At 40.8% G+C, this 20,717-nt stretch overlaps 1 protein-coding gene across 3 annotated transcripts in view; it reads left to right on the top strand.

The window, feature by feature from the left end:
- Positions 1-20,717, top strand: part of LOC109428393 (uncharacterized) — a 105,863-nt gene that overhangs the window by 49,453 nt on the left and 35,693 nt on the right. Inside the window, exons 2-3 of one of the 3 annotated variants that reach the window (XR_009995973.1) lie at positions 1-1,177; positions 1,888-20,717. The exon at positions 1-1,177 is cut by the window's left edge and continues 48,832 nt beyond it. The exons of 1 other annotated variant lie outside the window; for it this stretch is intronic. The gene's annotated coding sequence lies outside the window, so the exon portion shown is untranslated. One more of the 3 variants, XM_029855849.2, reaches the window with a different exon arrangement.

The following is a 20,717-nucleotide window of genomic DNA, read 5'->3' as shown; positions in this document are numbered from 1 at the left end:
TTCAGGACCTGGGATTTACAAAATATGTCATAAATCTAATAGAAAAAGGGCTTGGACTTAATTGTCGCTGAATAGGTTGATATTTTATTTATTTCCTCTTATGTGCTATGTCCTTCTCGAATCTGGGATTTTCGATATTTTTTATCTGTTTTCATGTTTTCTAACTTCAGAACCGAAGAGGCTTATTAGTTAAGGCGTGGTTTAAAAGTATAGAATTGTGAATCATTTGTACGGTTTTCAATCTAGTTCCTATCTAGCACAAAGGGGTGAAAAAAGCTATCTGCTATTCCTAAGCCACATGTGGGCGTGTTTTTTCCTAGCTCGAGTGCATCTGCATATGCATGCTTAGTCCTATTTCAAGTGGTGCGATACACGCTCAAATCGGTCAGCTCAAAAATGTGTAAGGATCACTCATTTGTGCATATTTTCCAGACCACACTAAATTTGTGCAAAGTGACCTTACACATTTTTGTGTTGATGCCTGCGAATCGAAACAGTCTGTGTAACTGTCACACATCGAAGCGTTTGCAGACTGCTTCGAAGAATGTGTAGCTGTCACACATTGATGGAACGCTTCCCTTGCTTGCAAAATGAGTGAGAGCTACACATTCTGATCGCGACCGCGATATTAAAATTGATTTATGTGCTTTCTGAGGAGCTCGAGCTCGAGCTCCAGAATGCCGAAAGTTATCGCTTCCTTCCAAGCTTTCTGCCTAGTCTACCAACCGGATTAGAACCGAACGGCAAAGTTGCAAAGTTCGCTCCTTATCCGGTTGGTCTACTAGGCAGGAATCCCGGTAGCTAAAGTCAGGAGGAAGCGCTCCGGCAGCACATAACGACATACTTTTGGGTTTATTGATTCGTAATTCATCTGTGAATAACTATTTATATAATTTAGCAAAACAGTCGTGCTTTTACTATGCTGAGCAGCTAAAAAACCGGCAGCTCGCCAGCGCTCGTGAACTATCTCCGCAGCAGCTAACTCAAGTGGTGTAAACAAAAATATCTTCTCTAAGCGTTTGTCAACCATACGGCTTGCACAAAAATGAGTAAGGTGCCATCAACTTATAGCATGCGCTTGCCTTACACATTTTTTTCACACATTCCGCCAGCTTTGCAAGCTATGACGGAAAGTGTGTAAGGGTTACACATGCGGTGTGCAAAAATATTGAGGCGTGTAAAGTTATTTCAAAGTTTTATTTCATTTTCTCGTTTTGGTATCGACATCGACCATGCTTCGATGGACCGTCGGGAAATTGGTTTCTATGGCTGTTTTTTTTTATTGATTACTCGCGGCGATATTCCGAAGCCCGTAAATCGTTCTAGATTTACTCATACCTGGGTATTGGTCCGCGAGTATGAAGTTGGGTGTGGACGTGCGACTTGAGTATAAATTTCTTCTTCGTCTACTTGAAGTACTTCATCATCTTGTTTTTCGGGTTGTAAATTATTTCCTTGTCCGGCTGTTCTTTTCATAGCGTTTCTGTGGGACAGAAAGTTAGTCAAAGAATCCCAGAATGACGCAAGTAGTTGCCATCCTAGACCGTATATGTCGTACAATATGCGTCCATGCATTATGGTATCAATCAGAATCAGAAATTTAATGAATCTACCAATCATGTACAATCCTATAAATGTTGAGGTAATATTGCCTCAACGGGTTGACCACGACATTAGCTCATTCCAATATCTTTCTATTATGTTTTCGATTACTTTCTTTGAAACCAGTGCTTCGAAACGGAAGCCTTGAAATTCAGGTTGTTGTCCAAGTAATATTTTGTGCAACACATTCGATGCAACTCGTCTACATATCTCCTTGCTCGTAAATCATATTTCTCATTTTCTCTACGCTATCAGAGTCATATACTCCGCTTTGCTTTAAGTTAGGTAGATGTGTATATGACAAAGTTGTTGATAAATCGGTTGTGAGTTTTAACGGTGAGATGGCTTCTCGGATACGGCCGTCAGTTGTATACCATCTTCCACCTATTTGGAATTTGGCTGACAGAAGGGGTGTGCAATCAATTTGTGTACCTCTTTTTTTTGTAAAATATGAGTTGCTGGGGCAATGAACATAGTTTAATTGTTCTAATTTACAGGTATTTCTTGATAACAAGTATCATCAGATCGAGGTGTTACGTAAACTGGTTTGCACTTCAAGATGTGCAATACTTCTCCTGCTACTACGGCAGTATATCCCGATCTATTAATGATGCTAGTTACAAATTCGATTGGGTTAAGGCGTGCTAATGTGAGTTTAGTTTCCATTAGTGTTTTCTGTATTAGTAGTATGCTCTTACACGGTTTCACGGGTTTGTGATATTGATTAAACACATCACACAATACGGACAGCATATCCGCTTATCCGAATTTCCATCTAAAAGACTGAGAAGGCTTTATTTACATCAGGCCTTAAATACTAGTTTACAAATTTCTCTGTTGCTGTTTTCTGTTTATGCTTAACGGGTAGCTCAAGCTCAAGAGCGGGTAGCGCCCTTGTCATTGGACAAATGTTGTTGGGTTTTCTGTTATGTTTTATTGTTTTGGTTTTTACCTATGCCGTTACAAACTGACGGTTTATGACGGTCGGGTTTTTTGTGATGGTTTGCAAAAAAAAAGGTTTTCTTCTAATTGTTTTATGACTTGGGGATTTCTGAATTTATCTATTAATTTATCTAGCATGCTAATATGCTACAAGCGCCTTATCCACCTTGCACATTTCCGCCATAACAGTGTTATAAAGCTCTGTCATGCTTTGGGGAATTGAAGCCTATCACCTCGACTATGAGTATGCGCGGGTGGTCGGTTGTAAAACCTATGTGGCCACATATTTTTGTTTGTTCCTTTGCCCTTATTGAAAAGAGATGTGTGTTTGAAACTGTGCTATAAACAAAATTGGCTTTTTTCAATTTGTTTATTCTTATTTTCATTCATCGTTTTGTTTACAGTGCCTTCGTAGATCACTTCATACTCCGTTTCTTCACATTTATTGTTTGATGCCATGTCCCAAGTAATATATCCATCTTCAGAGTCAAGACATCTTCCATGTGAATATACACAGATCAGTCCGGTTCTTAAATGTATTGCATCGTTTTCGTAATCTACGGTAGCAACGTAATCATGTAGAGTTACTTCATACTCGTAATAAGCATCAACCCAGGTATGTATATATCGGCGTTCTGTACGTCCCTTCTTTGCAATTGCTACCCCACACGGATCCGACTATAAGGGTTTCCCCGCGAGTGGTTGCATTGCGTTTGTGCTCGCGTAGTTGAATATCGTTTGTTAATTTTACTATACCCAACTGTTGAGAGTATCGACATTCGTCGGAAGTGAATTCCTTTACTATATACTCGTAACTTCTTTCGTATTCGGAGGTATGAGAATGCATACCACAGTGTTTAATAGTTCGTTTTATTATCACTTTGCATTGGAAAGCTCTTATGTTACTTTTGGCGTTTCTTTGTAGTACTTGAATGTGTACTTCATTCGTCGTTAAATTGTTTAATGGAGGGATACAGGAAGCCACATCTAATAAGAAGTAACTTGTGAGGTTCACCTCAGGATTGCCGCAATCGTAGGCGATTGATCCCGAGCCTTCAAAAGACAGTGCGGTTCCGAATATCGCACATGCCAGGTACAATATAACCATCCAGTTCATCCAAGTGACGGGTCTTACTCGCGACTTCGCCTTTTTTTATCTTCGGCTTTGCTATTTCTGCTGCTATTTCTTTAACGTTGTCGACATCTATGGCTTTTTCTTGCCGAATTCGTACCCTTTCAGTATGTTCTCGGATGTTCTTCCCATAAATTTTCTTTGTTTCGACGTACAGGCTTCATCTACGGGTTGGTTAGAACTCCGTTTTGTTGCCGTATTTTGCTTGGTGTTTTCTGTTCTGGGATTTTCTTCTGTGGCGGGAATTTCCGGTGCCCGACATCCATAACGGCTAGTTTTATTACAGGACGGGTATACTCTCCGGATGTTGTTTTTACGACGGCCGATCTGACCTGGCCATCCTTTGATTTATGTGTATTTGTTATTATACCTTTTTTCCATCTGGCCTTTTGGTCGTCGTCGGCGATCATTACGACATCTCCTTCTAGTACGTTTTTTATTGCTTCGGACCATTTTGTCCTTTTTGCCTGCGTAGGCAGATATTTGTGTAACCAGCGATCCCAGTAGGTTTTTGCCATCAGTTGCGCCTTTTTATATTACGATCTAGATGCTTCGGCTTTTGAAACATCATTCAGTGAAGGTTCTGCTCCTCCTGAACATCCAATTAGGAAGTGGTTTGGCGTGAGAGGCTCTTCATCTGTTGCGTCTAGTGATATCGAAGTAAGTGGTCTTATTCAAAATGTTTCTAATGTTGCCACCTTTCCTTAACCCCTTTCGGATTGGTTGATCAAATCAAACAACGAACAAGGAACTTCGGGCTAGTAATCACAAACTTCGATTCTATGCCTGGTGAAGACCGTTCTGCTGATCTATTAATCAACGTCCGGATTGCACAACGTGAAGAAAAAGACTTTCCTTCAGCTCGTCAACTCAACAACTTACTTTAGTTTCTAGAACTATGGTCTTATATACACTAAACAATCTTTCTACCTCCTACCAGCTACAGCTACCTTCAATCGGTCGTTTCCTTCACACAGCTCGTCGCCGTGCGTCGTCCTACGTCCCGAATGCGCCCGATTTTATGGCCCTATTCTACCCGATCCTTTATCTTATTATCTATCTACACGATGATAGGATCGTCTGTGCCATAGGAGTCCATTCCGCTTGTCCCGTCAACCTTATACCAGGCGGTCGTTCCATAATCAACCTTCCCATCACGACGAATCTTCGCTTGCATAACCTTCTTATGGGCATCCAGGGCATCCTGCAAGACTGACGGCTGAGTTGATGTGATCCCGATCTGGGTGGCCCCTCTCTCCAGAAATACGTTTCGAGCATCATCAGCATCCCACTTGGTTGTAGCACGGCCTGACACGGAAGGACAACGAATGCCTACGTAAGGGTCTGTGGCACCGAGTTTGGTTTGCGCTGCTGTAGCCAACTTGCAGACATAGTGAGCAGGTAGAAGTTTAACCTTCTGGAATTTGCCCGTTGAGCGACGTAGGATCGGCTCTGTGGCAAACACGTGAAGCAGGATGGCAGTGTCCTCCATCCACAGACCGGTGACAGTATAAGACAACCACTGTGAGTACACGGCTGTTGCTGCTCCATCGACACACTTCAGCTGAAAATCTTCGACCTTGGCTACCATGTTATACACGTTCCACATTCCCTTGCCCGAGAAATCCATTTCTCCGATATGTTTCGGAATCTGGGCTTCAGTTAGCACCGGTCTGTCAAGTTTGTTTTTCGGATCTTCCAACGGATAGACTGTTTGTCTTGACTTCAGACATGAGAATGTTTCTTACTTTCAAAAAATATCTTCCATGGTTCCTATCAGGAGACACTTGAAGTACCGATATATAAAAGCGCTATGTACAACGATCACCAATCAGCGATCGTTGTTCATGCGAAGGCGGGAGAGACAGAGTCCTTCAAAACTGCATGACTTTACCCACAGCTGGTAACAGCGTGGTTCAATAAATTTGTAATGCGACACTTTTCGTTTGTCGCCAAGAGTGCGAGACATTGAACTGAAGGTTCAATGTCGGTTTGAATTTACCTTCTCAGCATGATTCCACTGGTGTGGTCTGCTGGAAATGTATGATCGAAAGGAATGTGAATAACATGTGCGCTGCGCATGTTACAAGAGCAGGAGAGGGTTCCTTCTTGATCTTATGATGATTCTTGATCAGCTTCACTTGCAGGACTTGCACGTCCTTGCACGATCTTGAATTTTTAATTGTCTTGATCTCCAAAATGGCTGAGTCGTTTGGCTGATAATCGTGCCGGAGGCTCTGCTACTCATCCAAAGCAAACGGGGGTTCTTTCGTCGCCAATGTGGTACTTCCCCAGTTGACGTATCGACTAGTAATGATAATTCCAAGGGTTTTCATAAATGTTTATTAAAATGTCAAGATTGGGTAAAACTTAATTCTGACTAAAAATGTACTTATTATCTAACTGCACGATGATAGGATCCTCTGTGCCATAATCAACCTTCCCATCACGACGAATCTTCGCTTGCATAACCTTCTTATGGGCATCCAGGGCATCCTGCAAGACTGACGGCTGAGTTGATGTGATCCCGATCTGGGTGGCCCCTCTCTCCAGAAATACGTTTCAAGCATCATCAGCATCCCACTTGGTTGTAGCACGGCCTGACACGGAAGGACAACGAATGCCTACGTAAGGGTCTGTGGTCTGTGGGTTGGTTTGCGCTGCTGTAGCCAACTTGCAGACATAGTGAGCAGGTAGAAGTTTAACCTTCTGGAATTTGCCCGTTGAGCGACGTTTTACAAAAGCCTGTCCATAGTCCTTCCGTAGGATCGGCTCTGTGGCAAACACGTGACGCAGGATTGCAGTGTCCTCCATCCACAGACCGGTGACAGTATAAGACAACCACTGTGAGTACACGGCTGTTGCTGCTCCATCGACACACTTCAGCTGAAAATCTTCGACCTTGGCTACCATGTTATACACGTTCCACATTCCCTTGCCCGAGAAATCCATTTCTCCGATATGTTTCGGAATCTGGGCTTCAGTTAGCACCGGTCCATACTCGTACACGTACTGGTCATGCTCGTTCAGGGTGATCTTGAAAGCCTGTGCCCAAGTCAGCAGCGCTCCGGTTTGAAAGGTCCCTCTCAGGAAGGCCCATGGGAATGCGGCTTTGTGTGTCTATTTGGCCGTGCCCATCGCTACAATGTCTAGAACGCCACTGACCAGACTGGGGTATTGAGACTTTGTGCCTTTCAACACGCGGGCAATTCACGCTATGTTGGGGACACCTGACATCTGTGCCACCACAGCCTTTTCCCATTTGGTCTGGAAATTGTTGTTTAGTGTCTCGCAGAGGCCAATTAAGAGTGGAACTGCTCCCATTTGTTGCATGGACGACGCTTGCAATGCCGGAGGGAAATTGGCTCCATACGAGAATGGCAAATGGTCCGGCTTGGCACCCCAGCTCTTTATCAGCCTCTCTACATCGACGCCGTCCTTTCCAACGGTGGTCTTGTATGTCGAGTTGAGGTAGATGCCCTCACTAGCCCGGTATTTGAAAGTGTACATGAGACTCAAATTGACCTGGAAGATGCCTCGCAGGTCACGCATCGCAGGAGTTGCGTCGAATCGGAGGCCGTACAACCCACTAATGCCCTGCATCGCCACCCTGATGTGTCCAAACCTCACCGCCTTTCCGTTGCAGAACCACTATCTCGTCTGAACGGAAAACTTCGTTTTCGAAGCAGTCCCTCTTTGAGGTGAACTATGAAATCTTGTCGCCTAACTCAATGGACTGAAGCCATTCCTGAGGCAGTCCGACCTCTTGTGTTGTTGAATCTTTTCCGCATGGCAAAAACGTTTGCATTGTCATCATTACGTCTGTCTTGATGGGTGTCATTTTCAGCGGCTTTACTTATCGCTGCATTCAGCGTCTCAAAATTGCCTGCCTTTAATATAAGCTGGGTCTGTGAATTTTTTATGCCGCTGCACAATGCTTTGACCCCGGCTTTTACGGCCATTCTATTAGCTGTATTCTGAGGAATATTTTCAGCTATGTAGATATTCTCTAGTTGGTCAGTTAGCTTTTCGATCTCATCCGTAAAATTGGATAGTGTCGCTGATTGTCGCGTGCTGGATAATTTTGCTAATATAAGATCTGAAGTTTGTGTATTTCTACATCTGTCGCGTAAATTTTGCACTATAATGTTAAGCGTTTGAGGTGCGTTTCCGACGGCGGAGCGTGCCTTTCCTTCCAGTTTTGATAAGACGACGTTTATTGCAGCTGCTCTAGTCGCATCTGTTACAATAGTACCCAGAGCGTTTAAAGCGGAAATCACCGATTCTAATTTATCTGGGTTCCCGTTGTAGCTTGGGACCAGCGTAGAAGCTGTCTTGATGACCTCGAGGATTGTTGTCATTTTGGAGGCTTCAAAAATGTTTTTGATTTTTATAGCATTTAAAATAGTTTGTGCTACTGTTTTAAAGCTTGGTAGGTTAGAATCTAAATCTAGCCTACTGTCTATGAATATTTTAATTTCGCTGTACGTGTTTCGTACACCACTTAATAGTTATTTATGTAACTAGTTGCAAAAAGTTGATTTTTTCAGCACGAGTCGTACATTTATCCAACGAGGCTTGCCGAGTTGGATAAATACGAAGAGTGCTGAAAAAATCGAGTTTTGCAACGAGTTCCATACAAAATTTTATGCAATGATTTTTTCATAATGCAACCCATTTGAGTTGCATAATGTTCATAATGCAACTCAAATGAGTTGCATTATGAACACTATACAACTATTTTTCATTATGCAACTCATTTCAGTTGCATAATGAACCAGTTCGGAAAAATTGGCCATTATGATACCAAAATGAGTTATATAAACTATAAATTATGATACTGAATTGCATAAAATAAATTTTCCATGCGAGTGGAATTCTAACTTTTCTAAAAGATGATAATATAAATTACGGCTTTCAGTAGCTTTTTTTTTATTAAAGTCTGCCTTAGGTATTTCCTATTGGGAGACTTTTTGAAGTTATTCTGTATATTAATTAAATTTTTTAAAAGTATATCTACTTCATCATCCATTAAAATGGAGAATTAAAAAAAAAGTCCCGCTGGCAGTTTATGAAAAAAAAAATTGAGTTTCCGGTGGGCATTTTAACAATGAACAATGATTCGATACTAATTGCTTACATAAATTCGTCATAAATTGCTGGTATTAACTTTTAGTTTACGCTGAGCATCTTGACAACGAACCATGTTTCATCATAACTTACTTACATAACGTTTGCAGTGTCCTATTACTGCTGGCTCCGGTTACCGGTCGGTGCTCTACTGTCGTGGACGTTGTTGACTTACTGGCTCGTTGCCCTCGCTGGTTCTTCTGGATTCATACGGATGTTTGTAGTTGGCTTCTTCTTTGGTCGTCGTAGTTGCGCGGCCAGCGCCTTGACTTTATCCACGTCAATTTTCGTCCGTACACCCCATTGGCGTACGTTTTCTGTCAATCGATCGTCCAGCCATGGTAGTTTTTCAATTCGGACGAATTTGGAATTTGTTCTAGCCTGGATGTCTGTTCTCTGTGATATCTTCATGAATAAAACGCAATCAGTGAAATACTAGATTTGTAGTAATGAGCTATAATGAGAAAGTAGATTCTCCGTTACTGCAATAAAATGGTAACTGCAATAATGGTAACAAAAAAGCAAGGGTTTTATGACTGATTGTGTGGTTTGATGCTGTTTGAGCACAGAGAACAGACATCCAGGCTAGAACAAATTTCATTCGGAAAGTTGTGTAAGGATTTGAATCTTTACTTGAGTAAGGTTGCAAACCAATACACGATGACAACACTAACGCCACCAAACACCATATTGCCACAGTCAGTGGTGAATTGAAACATTTCAAGTGGTGAATTAAATTAGTATGGGAAGTTAACCGATTGTAGCGCCACGCTATTGCCACTTGTGTTGCCAATTTCAAATGGCCGTTAAATTCCTTACACAGGTTCAGAACTGGACTTGGATGTCTGTTCTCTGTGGTTTGAGCAAAACTTTGTGTAACTGTGTTGTTGTATTCTCAATGCAACTTCAATAAAATAGTTCTCCAAAGTTTTGCTCAAGCAGCATTAAACTAGGCTAAGAATCATAATACCCATAAGTTTGCACCGTTTCAATGCAGAAACGGAGAGTCAAACATCTCACCATACAACAAACTAACTTATTCCTTCTGGGAATCCCGGAAAAAAGTACTTCTAAAGACATTCCAAATTTATAGAAATTTCGTAAGGAATCACGAAAATAATTCCTGGGGGATTTCTGATACTTCAAAGAGGGAACTTCTGAAGGAATCCTGGAAAGATCCCTCGTAAAATATTAATTAAATTGTTTATATAAAATCGCGTTGGAGTTATACAAAGTCACTTCAGAACTTCTCCGGAATTTCAAAAGAAATTCCATGAAAAATCCCAGAAGACTCTGTGGAAATCCTTAAAGGACGGAGTGAATTCCGGTAGGAACTTTTGGGAGAATACTGGTAGAAATCCCGGTTGAAATTCCCAGAAGGAGGATTTTTTAAATGAACTTTTGGATAAATCGTTCTTGGAAAATTTTGGAGGAATTCCAGGAGGAACTCCGGGAGGTATTCGTAAAAAAACTCCTGAGGGAATTGTTGAAGGGGCTTCCGTAGAAATCCAAGAAAGACTCCAAGAAACTCCTATAAGGAGATCCTATAAGGAACTTTTTGACAAATCCTAGAAGAAAATTCTTGAGGATTCCTAGAATTAATTCTTGAAAAAACATCAGAAGAAATTGCTGGAGTGATTTCAGTAGGAACTCCTGGTGGTCCCTCGAAGGAACCTCTGGAGAAATTTAATAAAAAAAAACTTTAAATCAATCTCTGAAGGCACTCCTGGAGGAACTTCACAAAAAGCTCCAGAATAAATCTTAGAAAAAAAAAAACTCTAGGAGGAAACCAAGGGGAATGACATATCCTTTTCTAATCGGAAAATCCGAATATATCCGTTCCTAACCGTCGCTAACCGTCGCTATCTAATGTCGAATTCGTTTTTGAACCTGGGTTGGAACTGGATCGGCGGAAAATGTGTAAACAAACAACGTCAAACAAACTTTAGTACAAGCGAAACCGAAGTCGGGTTGGGGTTGAAACTGTGATCTGATCCAGTTCCAACCCAGGTTGGAACTGAATCAAAAACGAAAACGACATAAGCCGCAAGTGCAGTTAGACGCGGTTAACGACGGTTAGCAACGGATAAATGCGGATTTTTCCGATTAGCAAACGAAAAGAGAAAACTGAGAAGGAAATTCCGTTACAAAATCAGAAGGAATTCAGAAGGAACATCTAAAGGAATGCCTGACAAATTTATGGAGGATTAACACTCTGCAGCAGGCGAATTTATCAGAATATTTTTACTAAAGATGCCATTAGAGTGTTTGTCATTATACAAAATATTTGCAATTGAAGTCCGACATTTATCCAAGGTTGCTATGATTCAAGTTGTGTTGGTCATTTGTTGGGTTTGTTTGGCCAAATATTTGTCACGTCTAATGGGACCTTAACTGAAGTTCACCCAGTAGCCCATGACTGTATATTTAAAAATAATGAGCTTTGCAAGAATTTCGCGACGATCGTGTAAATGTTCTATCTTTGACAGCACAATGTTCACACATCCAACAACAAAGTCGATTAGTCCGGAATAAAACAATCAGCATTCGAATAAACTGACAGTTCACTTAAGAAGAACAACGAAATTAATCGAAAATAAATTTGGCGGGTTCTATTCTCAGGTCCGGTCCCGGAGCTCATTTTCTGTAAGCACGGAACGCTCAAACGTTGAAATTATTAAGTTCGTGCATCGGTCCATTAGCTTGTGCACCCTTGAATTCAGTAATAAATTTTGAAAACGACGTATAATCAATGGTGTAGCATTGATTATACGTCGTTTTCAAAATTTGTTACTGAATTCAATGTCTGGCACTCTGCCACGAGAAATTTGACGTGCACTTGGTTGGTGATCTTCCGGATTTTTGGTAAGCTATCCAATCCGATGTATGTTTGTCAGCGTGGACATTAAGAAAGATGATATTAAAAGCCTTTGTCAAGAGAAAATAGCAATCATCAGGGCAAAATATAAGTTAAATTTGAGGGTGAAAATTTTGAATTTTGAAGTGAACCGATTTCGGTGGCATTACAATGATGGAGCATTCAAATTCTTCTACAGATGTATTCGTAGATGTCATGTAATGAAATATTATTTTGTTTGTGTATATTGTAAATCGATTTTTTAATAATCGATTATTTGGGAATAAAAAACTTTGACACCCCTAACTTCTTTTTTTCGAGAAATGTCACCTTGCACGGTAAACAAAAATTGATTAAAATACAATTATTGACTTTTTCTGACAACAGATGGTGCTGTAATCATTCGTAAACGGCGTCTCCATGTCGTTGTATGTGAAAACACGAAGTGACCTATATTGTTAATATAGTATATTTGCTGGGGGTCCCCGTTAGTGTTAACGGTTTTACTCGCGGATTTCCCCATTTTAAGGCGTTTTTTACTATCTTTCATCAATGTTCTGGAGCTTGCTCATTACTTTTTGGTCCGTATTAGCTTTTATTCACTTCCGTAGTAATTTTTTAGCCACATTAGCAGGCTATACAATGACACTATTTCGAAAATTGCACTTACACATACCAACAGAACTAACTTCAGCATTCTATTTTCTGGAGAAGGCTTTGTTCCTGAGGCACGAAGATTCCAGGCTATGCTGGATTCCAGGCGATGCTGGCTCATCGTTCGTGTCAGCATATAATATTGTGGCCACCGAAATAAGCCTGAATGAAGATGGGCACGTCTGTAGACTGGTGCACCACACGAACGAAGTAAAGGCGTTGCCATAATAGCATGGTACAGTGATATACCCACATTGCTTCGCTAACTCCGCGAATCCAATAGCGATCGTGGGACATTTGCTCGCGGTAAATCCAATCAATGTTTTTTATTGTTGTTAATTTTTTTTTTTGTCTTTATTATCGAGACTTTCAGCCCGAGGCTGGTTCGTCTCCGAGTTGTTAATTTTGTTAATTATACCACTCATGCAGGTGCGTTGCTTGGGTCATTGTTATCGTATACGGTAACAAAGTTCTTATTATGCAGTCAATCTACAAACTTCTTTAATAAGCATAGGTGGTGAATAAGTTTTTGTCATTTCGAATACCTTTCTTCCAGGGGTTGTTGCAGTTGTAAAACTTCTGAATGCAACCGTACATGCCGTGATTCCTCTGTTTCTCAGGACTAATCCTCTCTGGAGCCACCAAACTGTTGTCACCCGTTTGGATTTGTTGATCAAATCGATCAGCGAACAAGAAGCTTCGGGCTAGTAATCACAAACGTGGATTCTGTGCCTGATGAAGAATGTTATGCTGCTCTATTAATCAACGTTCGGATTTCAAATGTGAAGAGAAAAGATTTTTTTTCAGCTCGTCAACTAAACAACTAACCTTATTTATAAAACTACGGCCTTACACAAAACAATCTTTCTACCTTCAACCTGATACAGTGCCCGTTCGCTCGTTACAAACCCGCTCATTGCAATGCTTTTTCGTTGCAAGTCCGCAAGTTCTAATAAAACTTCTGTAACTCAGAGTACAAAATTTTGTCTCGGAAATGGCGATCAATCTTGAATAATTCTCGAGATTCTGGCAATTTCTTCCACTTGTTCGAGAAGTTTTTCCAGAATTGAAAAATATTAGAATTGAAGCTTTCGGATGTCGTGAGTTCGGTTTAAGGAAGAAAACGACTGATACACGCAAGTTTCAAAATGCAACTAACTTTCAATATTTTCAACAACCTTTATATAGAGATTTCTTAATACTAAATTAACCTACAAGATACCTGCGAGACCTTTTCTCATTCACGTACCCACCAGTCGGAGTAATCCGTTTCTTTGATAAATCCATATTCATCCTGGTTAGAATGAAGTGACAAAAACTCGTGGATTTCCTTATTCGATTTTGCAGGCCAATCAGCTTCGTTGAATCTCAAAAAATCCGGCCCATTTAACCATATAGTTTTGTTTATGATTTTTTTGTTGCGGCGTCAGCAGGATTTTTCTCGGAGGGAACCCATCTCCATTAATCCATCGTTGTGGTATCTAAGATTTCTCCGATTCGGTGTGATACAAATGGCTGGAGCTTTACATTAATGTTCTTAATCCAGGACAGAACAGTTTGTGAATCCGACCAGAAGAATATTTTTGATATCTTGAGTCGTAGTTCCTTGGTAATTATGTTCGCTAATCGAGTACCAAGAACAGCGGCCTGTAATTCCAGACGTGGTATTGACACTCCTTTTATTGGCGCAGCTCTTGCTTTCCAGCTATTAATCTTACACAAATTCCGTTTTGATCAATACTCCTGGCATATACTCCCGCCGCAAACGCTTTATCTGATGCATCGACAAATGTATGAAGTTCAATATATTCGACTTTACCATGAGTTATGCATCTTGGAATCGATAGATTTTCCGCTTCTTTAATAGTCTTTACCCATGTTGTCCATTGTTCATGTAGATTAGTAGGAATTGGATCATCCCATTTAGTCGTTGCTTTATGAAGTTCTTGCATCAGTATTCTTCCATGGATGGACAAGTTAGATATCAGTCCCAACGGATCGTAAATACTCATGATGTTGGCTAATACTTCTCTCATGGTTGGTATTTCATTTTTCAACAACTTATCTCCATATTTATTCCATTTTATTTGATACGCTAAGCAATCATCTTTGGTATTCCAATATATACCAAGCACCTTTTCCGCTTCCGAGTCTTTATCTTCTAATGATTTTATAAATGACTTGTGCCTCCTTTCCTCCGGAATTGTTTTTAGCAGCTCCATATCATTTGAGATAAAGTTTCGTAGAAAGTATCCAGCATGCTGATGAATTTCGATTACTTGATTGACTATACGTTTGGCTTCATGGATTGAGGAGAAGCTATCGAGGTAGTCATCAACATAGTGTTGTTTTTGTACAGCCTTGGTGGCTTCTGGGTACGTGTTTTTAAATTTATCGGCATTTTTGTTCTTGACCTACTGGGCACAAAATGGAGAACATGTTGCACCAAACGTCATAACTTGCAAAACATATACATTGGGTTCTTGTTCCTTGTTGCATTCTCTCCAAAGAATCCGTTGTGAGTCTTAATCGGCATCCATAATCTTTACTCGATTGTTTGGGGGATTTACTTGAGGAAGTGTTACTACGGCGCTTTCGGATTTAAAAACGGCCGACTCATGAAAGATGAAGCTAAGAACTAATTTATTTTACTTACCTAAGGGTCTTATATAATACAATTACATTATAAATATTCTACCTGATCTGCATCATGCTCTGACGCATATGCATTTGCAGCCGGCAATTATTTGCGGTCCCTTTTGCTTATCTTAATTCTACTTTCCGTTCGCTTTTCGGCTAGCCTTCTTATCATTCTAAGTTTGTGGTAGATAATAAAACTCAATAAACGCTCAAACTAAGGGAAGAAAGTGCCATGTAGCACGCCGATTGCAATATGCAAAAAAGCCAGACGATGTGTAAATGATTCATTCGTAGTAATTTTTCATCATCAATTATAATTGCTAATTTGTTATTAATGTCGCGTTCGTTACAACGTGTTTGTTAGAACGAACTGTTGTGCCGTCAAAACGACTACTTTAATCAATTTAGTTTTTTCTCTTCTTTTCTTCTTTTGTCTGCGTCTGTACCAAACAGCGCTAATTATCACTGTTGACACAATTATTAATGTCCATGTTGCTATCACGAATATCAGATGATTTTCGACAGTTTCACTATTTTCCACTAACTTATTTACACGATTAACGTCCGTGCTCAAAACTTCATTATGTTATCTCTTCATATAGCGACACACGCGATAGTTATATTGTTCTTAGTGATCACAAACTTCTTACATTGTTCATTTGAATCTCGTGTTGAATCACGTTTTTGATCCCCTTTTTCATGTACTTGCTGTGAAGTCAGCAAGAGATACGCGATGATCACCACTACAATTGTCACGCACGCGCCTACCAGGATTCTCATTTCCATGGTGTTCATTTCCACTTGGTTCGTGATGTAGTTATCGAATGTGAACCAACTCATTTTAGCACTTATTACTGCACGACTCTGTACGAACACTTTAGCAACACTTGGTTTTGCGGTGTGATGAACTTATTTTTTTCGGAGAAGGCAGGTCATTGGCCACTTAGTCGCGGTTCGCCAAATAGTATCTCTCCCATTAAAACTTCACTACCGACTTGTCATCAAAAATGAAGTCTGCAATCAACTGTGTCCGGATTCAGAAGAATAGTCTCATCAGCTTACATCTAAGTTTCCTACAACTAGAGTTACCTAGATTTACGCTACCTCACACAGACAGTTTATTGACAATATTTGGAATAACCCAACTGAGGCATCATAAACATAGCTCGGGTGACGCCCTTGCAAAGGTTGCAATTCGGCATAACCATGAGACATGCTTAACGGTCTCGCTATGTGTGTAGTAAACAATAATAATTCAGCGTTTGCAGGTAAAGGTCGCAAGCGCATCAAATTCAAAATAACCAACGTTACTGTTTTATGACCGTGATAATGAGCGTACACATCTTGGAAGCAGATTGTGCGAGATTGCTAATTCAGGGGGCGTGGGTAATCACGCCTAAGGATCGATTTGGAAAAATCCTATGACTAATGTGTAGCAGGAATGCTACACTTCGGGCCTCGTAGATAATCTTGATCATTTATCAGTTCCAGATTACTTACAAGATTGTCTAAAGCTTCCGAAATCTCGATGACAGCAGTTTTGCTTTCTTTTCGAATTTTTGTCAACTCTGTCACAAGTTCATTATAGATGGTTTCTGGACGGCCGTAATTCAACTTTAATCTTTCCATAATGTTTTCGACGTTTCCGGGGTCCATCAGCTGCTCCCACTAGAGACTGTTGTAGTCTGTTCAAATTTTCCATGGGGGTAAATCTTCCTTCATCAGTGGTGTCTTTTTTTTTTCAAATTTTGGCCACTCCTTTGCCGATCCATCGAACTTTGGTAGGTTAATCAACGCCTGTCTCTTTAGGTAGATTGAGATTGGTATTGGTCCTTGAAATTTTGCAAATCCACTGATTGCGACGGCAACTGAAGATTTTTGATAGTTTGGACACCCTTTATTGTGAATGCTTGACTTGCTGCTCCTTTAATCTTCAATGAAACATATCGGCTTTCAACATCCTTGCTGATATTTTGGGTCCAATTGAGGGTAATTGTTTCCTTTTTCCCTTCCAGCTTCAGATATTCAGCAACTTTTTGATCAATTAATGTCGCTCCACGACGAGTTTTCTTCAGTATGGAGTAGATCTTCCACAGTATAATTGTGTAGAATAACAGGAGCAACACCAACATAGTAATAGTTGTTCCCACGATCGGGATGTTTTCAAGGATCGAATGTACACTAGTCACCGTAATTTCATCTGCCTCCGTGGTGGTCGTTATTCTTTCCGTTGTGGTCACTGAAATTGGCCAACAGCCGCGCACTCCACAGGCCACTTTTATCATTTTTCTGCACAAATGTTTTGAGTTTGTAGTTTTTGTTGGGGAACCGTTCCACCGATTATACAACGTATTCTATCGCGCACCGTTACTCGATTCACTTCGCGGGCACTGTTTATTGCACTTATCTCATGCAATATTATTGAGCTTTATTTCCCTCGTTGCCACATTCTTCACTACTGCCTTCATGTGGTTATGGTAGGCACGGAAAATCCCGTAGGCTACTAGTATCACGACTATAACTATTAAAACTATTGCTATAAGTTTTATTTCATCAACCGCGATATTGTTCGTTATAATGTTGTCGCCGAACCACGTCATTTTTATCACTTTTTTCTGTGCTTGCCGGTTTTCACTTATTCACTTACTGTTCACTTTGGAGAAGGACTTGAGAACTGTCACGGTATGCCAACTAATATTCTCCTTAACATTGTCATCGACATGAAGAATAAACACGTTGTTCTCGCTTCCACGTATCAACATCGCCTTAAGGTCTCGCTTCGTGGGTGATGAACAATAATAATTACTCGGCGCAGGCAGCTGAAGGTTGCAAGCGCAGCATACTCAAAATATCCAACGTTACCGTTTTATGACCGTGAATGAGGCACACATCTGTAAAGCAGATTGTATGCGATTTCTAAATTAGCAAGCGTAAATGATCGAAGGATTGATTTGGAAAAGCTATGAATTCTGTGAATTTTGGAAGTGGGTAGCAGGGATGCTACAAATGACATCGTACTCGTAATCGTAATTTTCCTTCGTTTAGGTGCTCTCCTTATGCAACGGCTTTTTATTTCTCACTTTTGACAGGTCGCTCTTCAAGCGACAACGCACGCTTTTGCTAGTAACGAGTTCAAACTGTTTTCCTCTCTGGAGCCACCAATGTTAATTTTTGATAGAACAATATACCGCGCGAAGGTTTCGGTATCTGTTGACTTGTTTCAGCCGTAATTAACGGCGCAAAAGTTCGACTAAATCGCAAGACAAAGATAGTGAATCTTGACAATGTTTGTGTATTTCGGCCCTATCCTTCAGGTCTCTCTCAAGCGAAGGGCTGATTACACAGCTCAAAATAAATTAGCTTTTGGTCTGTCTCAAGAGCAAACTTATGTGTCTCTGAATTTTCAGCGGTTCATTTAGCTGGTTCGCTAAATCAAACTTCACTTTTACGTCCAATAATGTCGCTCGTTCGATTTCCAGATATTCGCATTTGGCGCAAAGGAATCGCTCTTCTTGTGACGGCGTATGCTTAAGTTGCACACAACTAAGGTGGAACCACCTATCACAATCGTCACAAGACACCATATTATTCTTGGTGTCAGCTTCCTTGCATAAACGGCAGTTTCCATTCTTATTTTCCACGAATTGGAACATAGCTTTTGATTTTGCCATCGCAAATGTTTGCTTTACTCTCACCTGGTTGTTTGCTGCTACTTTGTTTCTCTGTTTCCTTTTGCCGGATCTGCGCGTTTACTTCTGATAACAGCTTACCTTTCCAAACCTTTTTGTTAATTCACACACTGCAGTTTCACTATTTTCAAAAATGTCCTATGTCTTAGTTTCACTTGATTTACCACTCTAGGTTTTAATAATCAACACACTAGGTATTTTAGACCGGATTCATGAATATCTATTCACAACTTTCGAATGTTTGTCACTATTGGCTCAAGATTTGTAACAGTTAAATTTTGTGATAATGCACAACACTCAGACTGCACTCCTGGTGACAGTAAACCACGTTAAAAAATCAATCGCGGCTATTTATTACGACAACTTTTTTTTTATTGTCGGAGTCCTTTCCACTTATTCTAGTTGATCTCTGCGCGCCGTTATCACTGCACAATTTCAACTACGTATTCCACTGCCTTTCATTCACTTCTCATTAATAATCTTAGCCCAATCGATGTCGGTGAGCTCCTGCAAATCCAGATTCATACCTGCATCCAACATAGCTTAACGGATGCCCGGAAGATTCTGTGGCTTGTTCTTGTTGCTACTCATCCAAAGCAAACGGGGGTTCTTTCGTCGCCAATGTGGTACTTCCCCAGTTGACGTATCGACTAGTAATGATAATTCCAAGGGCTTTCATAAATGTTTATTAAAATGTCAAGATTGGGTAAAACTTAATTCTGACTAAAAATGTACTTATTATCTAACTGCACGATGATAGGATCCTCTGTGCCATAGGAGTCCATTCCGCTTGTCCCGTCAGCCTTATACGAGGCGGTCGTTCCATAATCAACCTTCCCATCACGACGAATCTTCGCTTGCATAACCTTCTTATGGGCATCCAGGGCATCCTGCAAGACTGACGGCTGAGTTGATGTGATCCCGATCTGGGTGGCCCCTCTCTCCAGAAATACGTTTCGAGCATCATCAGCATCCCACTTGGTTGTAGCACGGCCTGACACGGAAGGACAACGAATGCCTACGTAAGGGTCTGTGGCACCGAGTTTGGTTTGCGCTGCTGTAGCCAACTTGCAGACATAGTGAGCAGGTAGAAGTTTAACCTTCTGGAATTTGCCCGTTGAGCGACGTAGGATCGGCTCTGTGGCAAACACGTGAAGCAGGATGGCAGTGTCCTCCATCCACAGACCGGTGACAGTATAAGACAACCACTGTGAGTACACGGCTGTTGCTGCTCCATCGACACACTTCAGCTGAAAATCTTCGACCTTGGCTACCATGTTATACACGTTCCACATTCCCTTGCCCGAGAAATCCATTTCTCCGATATGTTTCGGAATCTGGGCTTCAGTTAGCACCGGTCTGTCAAGTTTGTTTTTCGGATCTTCCAACGGATAGACTGTTTGTCTTGACTTCAGACATGAGAATGTTTCTTACTTTCAAAAAATATCTTCCATGGTTCCTATCAAGAGACACTTGAAGTACCGATATATAAAAGCGCTATGTACAACGATCACCAATCAGCGATCGTTGTTCATGCGAAAGCGGGAGAGACAGAGTCCCTCAAAACTGCATGACTTTACCCACAGCTGGTAACAGCGTGGTTCAATAAATTTGTGGCTCAGAGTGCCAAAAGGTTTTTAAGTCACAATCAAGGCTATCAATCTCGGATAAATCTCGAGATTCTGGCTAGTTCTTCTACTCGTTCGAGAAGCTATTCCAGAATTGAGATTATCTAATCTTGTAGCGTTCGGATAATGTGACGCGTGAGTTCGAATAGTGAAATGACTCTTACCAAGTTTCAAGTGCAAAATGCTACCTTTATTTTCTGAACAAGGGTTTTTATACAAAAATATCTTAATTCTAAGTTTACCTAAAAAATACCTGCGAGACCTTTTTCGTTCACATGCCTCGCACATGTTTCGCGTGTCCGCCTGCTTTGCCGCCAGCTTCAGGTAATCAGTTGTTATCTACTTTGTTAACGGCCGCGCCGTCGTCGCCGGTCAGACACAGTCACGTGTTATCACTGTTATCCTTTTTGTCTTGCAAATTACCTGAGGAGGTGTCTCGTGAT

Source organism: Aedes albopictus, chromosome 1, assembly GCF_035046485.1.
Source record: "Aedes albopictus strain Foshan chromosome 1, AalbF5, whole genome shotgun sequence".
Lineage (NCBI taxonomy): Eukaryota > Metazoa > Arthropoda > Insecta > Diptera > Culicidae > Aedes > Aedes albopictus.
The sequence above is the reverse complement of the archived record's forward strand: the minus strand, read 5'-3'. Positions and strand labels throughout refer to the sequence as shown.